Source organism: Pan paniscus, chromosome 14 (assembly GCF_029289425.2).
Source record: "Pan paniscus chromosome 14, NHGRI_mPanPan1-v2.0_pri, whole genome shotgun sequence".
Taxonomy (NCBI): domain Eukaryota; kingdom Metazoa; phylum Chordata; class Mammalia; order Primates; family Hominidae; genus Pan; species Pan paniscus.
Window position 1 is genome coordinate 55,655,386 of NC_073263.2, and position 8,173 is coordinate 55,663,558.

Sequence of the window (8,173 nt, forward strand, 5' to 3'; positions counted from 1 at the left end):
CCTTACTCTGCAGTCCCAAATAGACTCTTTAGAAGCAGTGACTCTCCAAAACCGCCGAGGCCTAGACCTCCTCACTGTTGAGAAAGGAGGATTCTGCACCTTCTTAGGGGAAAAGTGTTGTTTTTACACTAACCAGTCAGGGATAGTACGAGATGCTACACGGCATTTACAGGAAAAGGCTTCTGAAATCAGACAAAGCCTTTCAAACTCTTATACCAACCTCTGGAGTTGGGCAACATGGCTTCTCCCCTTTCTACGTCCCATAGCAGCCATCTTGCTGTTACTCACCTTTGGACCCTGTATTTTCAACCTTCTTGTCAAATTTGTTTCCTCTAGAGTCCAGGCCATCAAGCTACAGATGGTCTTACAAATGGAACCCCAAATGAGCTCAACTAATAACTTCTACTGAGGACCTCTGGACTGATCCACTGGCCCTTCCACTGGTCTAAAGAGTTCCCCTCTGGAGAACACTACAACTACAAGGCCCCCTTTTCACCCCTATCCAGCAGGAAGTAGCTAGAGCGGTCATCGGCCAAATTCCCAATAGCAGTTTGGGTGTCCTGTTTAGAGTGGGGATTGAGAGGTGACAACGTGCTGGCAGCCCCCGCTTGCTCTTGGCGCCTCCTCGGCCTTGGCATCCACTCTGGCCATGCTCAAGGAGCCCTTCAGCCTGCCACTACACCATGGGGGCCACTCTCTCGGGCTGGCTGAGGCTGGAGCTGGCTCCCTCTGCTCATGGGGAGGTGTGAAGGGAGAGGTGTGGGCAGGAGCCTGGGCTGTGCATGGCCGGCCTTCACGGGCCAGTGCTGGTTCCTGGTGGGCGTGGTCTCTGCCAGCCCCACACTCAGTGCAGCCAGCCAGCGCCTGCTGGGCTGGATTGGGGGATGAGCTCCCTCTGGGCTGCCTGAGTGCGTGGGCTAGGTGCCACAAAGTCCTGCGGCAAGTGCCAGCGAGAGGTGAAGCTAGCTGGGCTTCTGGGATGGGTGGGGACTTGGAGAACTTTTATGTCTTGCTAAAGGATTGTAAATGAACCAATCAGCACTCTGTGTTTAGCTAAAGGTTTATAAACGCACCAATCAGCACTCTGTCAAAACGGACCAATCAGCTCTCTGTAAAATGGACCAATCAGCTGTGTGTAAAATGCACAATCAGCAGGATGTGGGTGGGGCCAGATCAGGGAATAAAAGCAGGCCACCTGAGCTAGCAGTGGCAACCCGCTTGGGTCCCCTTCCATGCTGTGGAAGCTTTGTTCTTTCACTCTTTGCAATAAATCTTGGTGCTGCTCACTCTTTGGGTCCGTGCCACCTTTATGAGCTGTAACACTCACCACGAAGGTCTGCAGCTTCACTTCTGAGGCCAGTGAGACCAAGAACCCAGTGGAAGGAATGAACAACTAAGACGCGTAACACTCACCACAAAGGTCTGCAGCTTCACTCCTGAAGTCAGCGAGACCACGAACCCGCCAGAAGGAAGAATCTCTGGACACATCTGAACATCTGAAGGAAAAAACTCTGGACACACCATCTTTAAGAACTGTAATACTCACTGGGAGGGTCTGTGGCTTCATTCTTGAAGTCAGGGAGACCAAGAACCCACCAATTCCGGAAACACTATTTCATGGTCTGTTATAATAGGGAATGATATGCAAAGTTAATTATTTCAGTTTATACATGAACAAAGTAAAACCTTAAAGTTTTCTTTGATGTTCCACAGGCTTTTACTCTTTCCTAGACCCTTGGTCACTCATATTCCTCAGAAAGTTGTGCAGCCATTTTGTGTTCTCTTATGCACCGCTCACCACTGAAGTGTCCAATGTAGCGTCAGTTTACCCTTTTAGGTAACATCCATGTTCTACTTGTTATATCAATACTCTGCCTTCAAAATGGAATTCTTCCGTTTGACCCATTTCTCAACAGAAGGTTCTTTTCTGGGCTAGGTCAAATCCATTAAGCTGAAAAACGTATCCATGGTAATGATCAGTCATAGGTTAATTGCTCACCCCATTTGAAAGTATATGTTCATTATAACAGGCATTTCTAGGCATTATCTTAATCTGTGGTTTATTGAAGAAATTTCAGATACCATAATAGATGACATATAGTGAAGTGCATAGATGATTAAGATTTTCTAAGGACATTCCAAGTGAGAGGTAAAATAAAGAACAGCAAAATAGAATGGATTCCAACACCCTGCTTCAAAACTCAGAGATATAAAAAGGGTTCATAGGCATACCACTTGGGAAATCGTTGATAAAATCCCCAAAACATTAAGCTGATGAGAGATATGGTTAGATGGTTTTAGAAGTCTTCTATCTACATAAATGTGAAGTCAGTTTCCTTGGAAGCCACTTCAGTAACTGATATGGTTTGGTTGTATCTCCACCCAAATCTCATCTTGAATTGGAAGCCACTTCAGTAACTGATATGGTTTGGTTGTATCTCCACCCAAATCTCATCTTGAATTGGAAGCCACTTCAGTAACTGATATGGTTTGGTTGTATCTCCACCCAAATCTCATCTTGAATTGGAAGCCACTTCAGTAACTGATATGGTTTGGTTGTATCTCCACCCAAATCTCATCTTGAATTGGAAGCCACTTCAGTAACTGATATGGTTTGGTTGTATCTCCACCCAAATCTCATCTTGAATTGTAGCTCTCATAATTCCCATGTGTTGTGGGAGGGACTCGGTGGGAGGTAATTGAATCATGGGGATGGGTATTTCTTTTTCTTGTAATAGTGAATAAGTCTCATGAGATCTGATGGTTTTATAAAGGGGAGTTCCCCTGCACATGCTCTCTTACCTGCCACCTTGTAAGTAAGACGTGGCTTTGCTCCTCTTTCACCTTCTGCCATGACAGTGAGGCCTCCCCAGCCATGTGGAATTCTAAGTCAATTAAACCTCCTTTCCTTTATAAATTACTCAGCCTTGAGTATGACTTTATTAGCAGTGTGAGAACAGACTAATACATCCCATCTCTTTAATTTACTAATCATTCCATCTCTGTAATTTACCAACAGTTAATACAAACAATTTCATCTTTTAAAACTTTATGTTTACATCTGTGGGATTCTTGGGGTCAAGGCATATGAATACATGTGTTCAGAAACCAGATAACTGAATATAAAGGTTTTTTAAGTAAAAACTACTATTATCACCAGACTTAATATTCTTTCCACAGGTAATCTTTACTTTGATTCAAGAGATGAAGCAAAACTAAGCCTATCCTAGAGATTTAAAATCTAGAACACACTGCCACAGACATGAATAAAATGCATAAGGGCAATTTCAAAGTAATAAAAAGAAAAGTAAACAAAAAAGTTAATGAAATAATTTATTTCCATTATTAGATAAAGGGTTAAAATTAATTGAAAATCTTATCAATTGGTAAATATTTTATTCAATTTATATAATAGCATAAATGTTATATCTTTATAGACTACCTTTGCAAGAAGCTTTCTGATATAGTTTGGATGTTTGTCCTCTCCAAATCTCATGTTGAAATGTAATCCCCAGTGTTGGAGGTGTGGCCTGGTAGGAAGTGTTTGGGTCATGGGGCCAGATGCCTCATCCCTCATGAATTGCTTGGTGCTATCCTCATTATAGTGAGTGAGTTCTCCTGCGATCTGGTTGTTTAAAAGTGTGTGGCACCACCTCTTTCTCTTGATCCTGCTCTTGCCATGTGATATGTGGGCTCTCATTTCAACTTCTGTCATGTTTGTAAGCTCCCCAAGGCCTCATCAGAAGCAGATGCCAGCACCTTCCTGCAAAGCCTGCAGAACCATGAGCCAATTACACTCCTTTTCTTTATAAATTACCCAGCCTCAGGTAGTTATAAAAACATGGCCTAATATACTTTCTAAAATCATATCAAAAAGAGACTCTTACTAATAAATTCTAAACAAATATATATAAAGTAAGAATTCTTGGGAGGAATTATAAAGGGATTGAAAAATAACATAAAACTACAGAAAAGTTTCAGAACATCTTCTCAGTGACCTTGAACTCTTGTGTCTTCACATCACTGAATCCTTTGCAGACCTTCCCTAGCACCAGCCTGGCTTGTGGCAGCCCCCCAGGGTGGCTAGACTCAGAATAGCAGCAGGAGTCACAGTAGTCTGGCCCTCAGGAATTGCCACTCTTCAGGGAAGAGGGAGTGCACCACAGCAAGGGAGCACCCCGTGGGACAAAAGAAACCAGCGCATGAGTTTTGTGTGTCCCGGAACTTCCCACTTGTGGGCAGGGAGCAGTTGCAGTTCTTTCAGCAAAAGTACAAACTCAGTTCTGGGATCATTGTGGAGAAGACTGTGGTTCTGCCCCATCAGTCATGCAGCCCCAGTGCTAACGAAGGGATCAGTAGAAGGGGACTTCTCTCCCTCCCCATCACTGCAGACACATCCAAGGCTTCTTCAACTGGAACTCAGCCTGGGTGCACCTGTAGATGGCATTTATGGAGCATTTTGAGGTGCAGTCCCACAGGAGGTATGCTCTTTAGTCTCAGGCTTGCAAGAGGGGCAGGGTCCCGATCCCTCTCTCCCTGGAACATCAGCATTGCTAGTGATGGACAGAGGTGTTCGCCTGATCTGAATATCTGGAACACTGGGACAGAGGCATCATAAGGAGGCAGATTGCTTTCCTTTTGGCCTGATAGTAGAGCTAAGGCAGCTCCTTTCCTTCCTGCTGAGAAGACCTAACAACATTTTACCAGGAGCTCCCCGAGCCTCCTCTGTCTGGGCTGAGGGTTTGCTCACCATTGGGGTATTGCGTATACCCACCTGTTTCAGGTGCAGCCAGTTCTTATCCATGAGCATCTCCTAATAGCCTGAAGACTGAACTATTCAACCCATTGAAAAAAAATTCTGGGAAAACTGTACACCACTGGGGACTGAGAAAAGCTTCATGAGACCTCTTTCATCCTGGCCTTACAGGAGACAGTGAGCCTGTTCACACACTGTGATGGTTAATATTAGGTGTCAACCTGATTGTATTGAAAGATGCCTAGATAGCTGATAGAGTATTGTTTTGGGGCGTGAGGGTGTTGCCAGAGGAGATTGACATTTGAGTCAGTAGACTAGGAGAGGAACTCTGCCCTAAATGTGGGTGAAGCACCATCCAATTGGCTGCCACTGCGGCTGAGACAAAGGAGGCAGAAGAAGGTGGGATAAGCTGGCCTGCCGAGTCTTCTGGCTTTCATCTATCCCCCATGCTGGATGCTTCCTTATGTTCCTCATGCTCTTGAACATCAGAATCCAGTTTCTTCTGCCTTTGAATTCTTCAACTTAAACCATAGAATACTATGCAGCTGTTAAAAAACCATGTCCTTTTCAGCAACATGGATGGAGCTGGAGGCCATTATCCTAAGCAAATTAACGCAGCAACAGAAAACCAAATACTGCATATTCTCACTTATAAGTGGGTGCTAAACAACTAGAACACATGGACACTAGGAGGGGAACAACAGACGCTGGGGGGTACTCGAGGGTGGAGGGTGGGATGAGGGACAGGATCAAAAAAACTACCTATTAGGTACTATGCTTATTACATAGGTGATAAAATTATCTGTACACAAAACCTCCATGACATGCAGTTTACCTATATGACAAATCTGCTTATGTATCCTTGACCTATAATAAAAGTTACAAAAAAATTAGTGGCCCATAATTAGAGTTTACGGTGATAAAAAAAAAGGCTAAATATAATGAACTCACCATAGTACATATTATACAGTAGATGCAAAATCGTGGCTACTTTGCTTCTCAGGATCGAATACTAAACAAAAGAAAAATAAGTATATATCAACATTTACATTGGCAAATACATTTATCTTCAGTTGATTAGAGCAAATACGATGCTGTCAGACAATGCGAGCTCTACTGAGTTGAATTTACTTCCTAATTTTAAATTCTGTACAATAAAAGCAAGACAATCTCAATTTAAAGCCAAATTGTTTTATACAGCAAGTTTTATATGTATGTGAATTCTAGTTTGTTTGTGTGCCTAATTAATGAGTTACAATATGCGGTCAGTGATTAATAATGAGTGGATGAGTCTAGATAACATTGGGCTGTCTGATTTTTGCAAGTCTCTCAGAATCATGATGTATTTCTTTTCAAGCATGAATCTTGAAAACTCACAGGCTGTGAAGGGAGGGCTTAGGTTTCAGAAAAATACCTCAGTGATAAAGAAGAGATTGTCTGTTGTGTCATGACCTCTCAAGCAGCAATTCTATAAATAAGATGACACAAAGCAGCATGGCAGGCATGTACCTATGATAACTCAAGTGTGTATTATAGAAATCAAGAAATTATTACATTGTAGCCTATTTGGCCAATTTTTAATTAGAAGCATTAGTATGAGTTCTGTATTTTTGAAATTGAATGAGTAAACTCATGTTGAGCAAGGAGGATGATAAATAAGAATCCATGGGTGATTTATCACTTCTTCCTGGAGAGCACCTTTAGCAATAGCAAATGTAAATTAAGATGATACTACAAAACAGATTAGTGGAAAATAGTGTGCAGAATTCCAGAGAGATTAACAATTAGGACAGAAGGTATTTAAAAATCACAAAGGAAACTCAAGTGCCTACTAGTCTTGGAAAGAATTTGTGTTTATCTAGTTTCTTTAGTCCAAGAATCTCAGTACATTTAAATGGATTTTAAATTTACTTTCACATGCTAAAGTATCCACACTGTAATTTAAACCCTACAGATCAAAATAAAAATCAAAGTGTCCTAACTTTATTGAGAACTACAAAACAGAAAGAAAGCTACTAATGAATCTCTCTTGGTAAATTATTCACAGACACATACATGGGGAAGATGAGCAGAAAACACTGCACTTCACTAATACTGTGTGGCAGGATAATTTACTGGAAAATTCATTTGTGTTTTGTTTTCTCTGCTGAGGAACAATCAGAAAGAATGAGAGAGTTCATTGTGTTTTGTGCTCTGCATTTTTTCTTATGTTCTGTGAGGGTCTTTGTAGAATTTTTTTTTTTTTTTTTTTGCCTCAGGGGATTTTCAGGGCCTAAAGCAGAAAGTACTTGAAAATAACCTCTTTTTCGGGTTTTTGTTAAAGTACAAACTGGGGGTCGCAAATTCAAACTCTGACAAAGCCAGGCAGGTATCTAAAAGAACAAAGCAGACTGAATTTAATTTGTTACTCATAGGCTCAATTAAGTGGCTTAATTGACTATATAGGAATAGTCTTTATTTTCTTTAGGAATATACTTTATTCCATTTTTCTTAAAATACTTAACATTTTGGTTCATCTTTTTTTTTTCCTTGATAGTGTCAAAGAAAGATTGCACTAGCATTAAACAGGAAGGAAGGTTTTACTCAAGGCTAGTAAAATAGGGGTCAAGACTTGCAATAGAGAAGAGAAATTGAACTCCACTTCACTGAAACAAAAGACTGTAAGAGTTTTTAAGCACTGGACTGAACTAATGGAAAAATACTGGAGGGCTTTTGATGGGAGGTTGGTCAACGTAATTAGGTCATCTGTGTTTGCTAAGAGGTGCCCACTGAAGGTAGGCTTCCACTCACTCAAAGAGATTTAGACATAAGGGCACTATGTTTTACATTCTGAAAAGATGCATTCCACGTTTGTCAGAAAGAAATTTCTGGGTTGTAAAATTGGCAAGAGGCTGGGAGAAGGTTTACATCTAAAGAGAAATAATTTATAATTGCAAGTTTTCTAAAGTAATTGCTCTTAGAAACGTGGACTAAACAGAGTCTCACTTTCATATTTTTCTTATGGTCTTATTTATTTAGTTTTTGAGAGGTTGGAGGAAGTTGAAATCTTTCTTTATAGTGATTTACAGAAAGTTGCGGAAAGAAAAGGATGCCTGAAGAAGTAACTTGGTGGCTTAAATATTAAATTCTCTAAGCTAGGTCATATTCTTCATGTCTCCAATTTGACTAAAACAATATGTCACAATATAAATGAATTGTGAATTTATTTTGAGTGAATTCAACTGAATTATATAATTGTAAAAATAGGATGAAAACACATTGAACATATATATGTATATATATCAAAGAATATATATATTCTCTTATCAGGTAAAGAAATAGAGGCAAAAATAAGTCCCAGAACCTATTGTCAGAAAACAAGTAAAACCCCAAAGCACTAGGCTTATGAGTGCAACTGGGTAGAAGCTTCAATAGTGT